Source organism: Morone saxatilis, unplaced genomic scaffold, assembly GCF_004916995.1.
Source record: "Morone saxatilis isolate NCDOM2014 unplaced genomic scaffold, NCSU_SB_2.0 Contig22, whole genome shotgun sequence".
Lineage (NCBI taxonomy): Eukaryota > Metazoa > Chordata > Actinopteri > Moronidae > Morone > Morone saxatilis.
In genome coordinates, this window is record NW_023339785.1 from 18198594 (window position 1) to 18202858 (window position 4265).

The window sequence follows — 4265 nt, forward strand, 5'->3', positions numbered from 1 at the left end:
TGCTGCAAAGATAATATACACTCTTTTCACCTGCTCCAGTGCTTTGATGCTGACCTATTAATAGAGCTGAGAATTTAACCATCTCTCCTCTGATGGAAACACAACCCGAGTCAAGTCGGCCAGGAAAACGTACACGCAGGCATGTGTGCAGTTCTCAACATGCATTTGCGTTTCTATAGCAGCAATGTGTATTTCATTTTTTTTGTGTAAAACAGCCAGTACTGTGTTGCCACTCCCTGCATGTCATTAATAGGGCATGTGCATACTGTCAGGATTAGAAACCACAAGGCTCGTGCAGCACGAGCCGGCAGCTGAGTGGAAAGTGGCACTGCAGGGTCCTCTGCTGACCAGATGGACATGAAGGGAGAGCTCTGTCGCTCCCTACAGATATCAAAGAGGGAAAGATATTGCAGCTTCCCATCCAAAAATGATGAGTCTCAGGGTGGCGTCTCATAGAGAAAATGTGCTCTTTGGCTGATATGCATGGTAAACAGAGTTTAAATAGGGATTTGGTTGACATTAATAAACTGAATTATGTATCTTGCACTTACTGACATGATTGGATAGACCGATGCATGGAGAGCAACTGTGTGTTAATGTTTCATCGTGTATATTTGTTAGCACTACATGTGAGTACGTGTCTGCGAGTGTGCATGCATCTGCGTGCATGTGTCAACCGTTAGCGGAGTTTGGTTGGTGCAGTGAACCAGGGAGCTCAGTCGGCCCATCATCAAAGGTCAGCAGCTCCTCCCCAGAGAGGCAAGATATATACACAAAGATGCCAATCATTGTTCCTTACACACACACAAACATGCACACACACAGTCGCTCAGTATTTACACTGACAGTGCAGAGCAGAGCGCTGGCCTCTGAAGAATGCCTGTCCCAATCTGTTCCCAGCAGATGTGTTTCCATAGACAACGGCTGTGTGAAGTATTATAATAAGCAAAATAGCAAGATGGTTTTGGCTTGTCAGCAACTCCCATACTTCAACCATGTCTGCAGGCTATTAGCTGAGATGGAAAACTTCCTCCTGAAACAAAAGACACCCTTCTCTTCTCCAGTGTAATTGAACAATACTACTGCATACTGAGCCATAGTCACTCTGCCACAAAAGATGTCCTCTGTCTGAGGACCTCACAAACATCTCTAATCTCCCCCATTAAGCCATAAATGGCATATGAGAATCGATGTGTGGGCAGCAAGCTTTGTGTTACAGCTTCAAAATCCAGATCTGACCCAGGCAGGATCATTTTCATAAAGCAAACAAGTGAAGCCCAAGATGGAGCTATGCAAAATCTGTGCAGGGAAATAATAAATGCACTGGCACAGAGCCAGAGCCAAAATGACAGACAGGTGTTACAGGGCACAAAAATGATAGTGGGGGAAATATAATACTGCTCGTATTCTCAAACACAGGAAATAAGGACAACATAAAGGCAATTATTTGGCTTAATATGTGTAATGAAGGTAATGAACTTAATTTGCAGCAGCGTCCCGTTTTGGGAGTGTCACAAGTGATTCAAACTGTTAAGCTGTCTTTAGTCTGCTTTTGAATTTGGGGGCTAATTTGGTGGCAAAGCAACTGATGTTCTCGTCATGGGTTTGTTTGTCAGAGCTGGGGTCATAGGCTGTGTGAAAAATGGCTGAACATTTATTTTGGGCCATATTTCACCGGGACCCGCTGAGGGATGGGACGACTGTATTGTGGAGATAGTAATGGTCACGTTCACTTTGAGAGTTTTAGTAGCCATATTTCCCTGACCTTAAGAACTCCAGTGTTATTCATCTTCGGGCAGGTGACTGGGATTGGCCATGGGATGAAATATATTCTCAGGTCTCTTGATAAATGCCCAAGGAGGAGGTGCAGGAGGCTGCAAAGCTTTTATTTATCAATGCAGGAGAGAGAAAGGAGCTGGTAGAGAGAGTTGAGGACTATCGGGTGTGGACATTGTGCTGACTGCCAATGCGGCAAGAGTCCAAACTTCAACAGGAGCCTGGTACATCGCCTCAGAGGAGATGAATTATAAGTCCATATTGGGCCATCTCAAGTCAGAAACTGATCCCTAACCAGCCGGCCCTGGAGCGAGTCTGAGGAGCTGAACTGAAAGCTGCAGGAGAGGGGAACAAACAGAGATTGGCCCTGGGTCAACTCTGAAAACCGCTCATAACATCCACAGATTATCCGCAGGCGGATGTCAATCATGAAGAGAGGTCACACACAAAGAGAATCAAAAGTTCTTCGGCAGCAATTACATCAAGTGGAAATGAACAAAGCAGTGACGTGCCGCAGAGAGGTATAGAGGTATATTGGTGGTGGTGTGTGTGGCAAAAGAGTTAGAGAGCTAGAGGGGGGGACTAAAGTAAAGCCCATCCAATTATAAAACCTGATTAGCTATGTCAATTAAAGTGTGATGGATGTCCTTTCAATTATTGGCTGGCATCATGAAAATCAATGAGTGGGGGGCCAGGAGGAGCTGAGAGCAGTTGCTGGTCAGGGTTGTAGCGAGCATCGGGATCGTTGCACTGTGACACCTGGTGGGTCAGATAAAACTTCACTCGGTGATGCTCCGATAAGCCACCGGAGATTACAGACAGAATAGAGGGAGAGAGGGATAGAGAGAGGGAGGAAGAAAGAGAGAGAGTTGACTGATTGACTGACTTTATTGTCTGGGTGCAAGAATGGTGTGTGCAGGGGAAAAGGAAGAGTAGAGATACTGGATCTTTGCATCTGAGGTTGGCTTAGGTGCCTTTGGTTTGCCCTCAGAAAGTAAACAGCAACCAGCCAATCTAAGGCTATGTTTATCCAATCAGCAGAACCCAGTAGGCCTGTCTCCTTGCTGACGGGTGTTGTTTTGTCTTTAGTCAGACTGCACATCTCTCTGTAGACTGCAGCGCTAGAAGTCCAAATATCACAGCCTCGTCTGGCCTTTGACTCACCAAGACAATTGGATTTGGGAACTTTAATGAGAGGTTCAGCCATAGTCTCTCCCCCCTTTTTGGGAGCTCATTGTGGAAGGTGGAAGGTTTAGCCAGGCTGCTTACAGTTAAGCACCTCTATGCTTCCCTGAGGAGGGAGGGAGGGAGAGAGAGAGAGCGAGAGAGACGGGAGTCAGAAGAGATGCACAGGCAGGTAAATGGACAGGATGAGAGGGTGTATGTATCCTATAAGACTCTTTGTGTCATAAGTATGTTCTGCGCCGATGTGCAATGTGATGGCAAGAACAAAACACAATCTCATGTTTATCTTCAGCCAGTCATTCACTATTGATTACATGTCAAGAGATCTCTGGCATTACATCGGGCCGTCATAGAGCTTGGCTGCATATAATCCCGCTACTTAAGGTTTCAGATTGTACTGAGATAATCACCCATAAAATAGATTCTGGCATTCCTCTTAAATACTTGGGTATGTCAGGCAGCTTTGTCCAAATAAATGTATTTTTCAAGGCAGAAGCAGGAGGCAAGGACAAACGGATGAAAGGAGATGAATAGAGATGAGAGTGAGAGACATTGACCATTTTCTCTCTTTCTTTTTTTTTTACAAACTTGAATGTTAGCACTCTGCTAATTTAATTGTGCCATTCTCATGTCACAGATTTACTAACACCAATTAAAACTTGTCAAATCTGTGTTTCCAAGGTTCGGTACAGTTCCTGTCAAGCGGTAGGATTACACAGTGGTGGAAAAACACAACGACAGTCTGGAGATATTCATCAAAATATGTCGTATCTAATGTTAATCGGGTTGATTTTGACACAAACCTTCTGGACGTGTTATTGCTGAAATGCAAATCACACATGCTGTCAGTCACTGGCACATGCTGTCTTCCTTTTGTCCCTCTTTTAATTTTAATTTTCATTCTTGTATGTTGGCTCTTCTCTCCCTGCTTCTGTCCTCCTCCTTTTGTTGTCAACTCAACGCACGCCAGCCTGCAGCACTTTAACCTTTGCTGCTGTTCTCCATCCCTCAAAGCTGCGCCACTCAATGCGTCCCCTCCTCGACTGTGTTCAGTTGACAGCGCTACGCCCCCGTGGCTCCCCGGGACAATGGCCCTCTACAAAGGCCCCAGGAGCATCCTCCACCTCCGCCACCAAATTCCCCCAGCCCAGGGAGACAGCCGTAGCAAATCCCATTCTCCTGCAAAACACACACACACACCGTGCATACACACACATTGATATTTGTCTGGGCTTAGCTGTCATCTTCATACTGTACTTTTGGGAGAAAGGCACTCTTATGCTTTTGAGAGAGAGAGAGAGAGA

General features: G+C 45.5%; 1 protein-coding gene across 1 annotated transcript in view; it reads left to right on the plus strand.

Annotated features, from left to right (window-relative positions):
- Positions 1–4265, plus strand: part of unc5a (unc-5 netrin receptor A) — a 124225-nt gene that overhangs the window by 95704 nt on the left and 24256 nt on the right. The gene's annotated exons all lie outside the window — the stretch shown is intronic.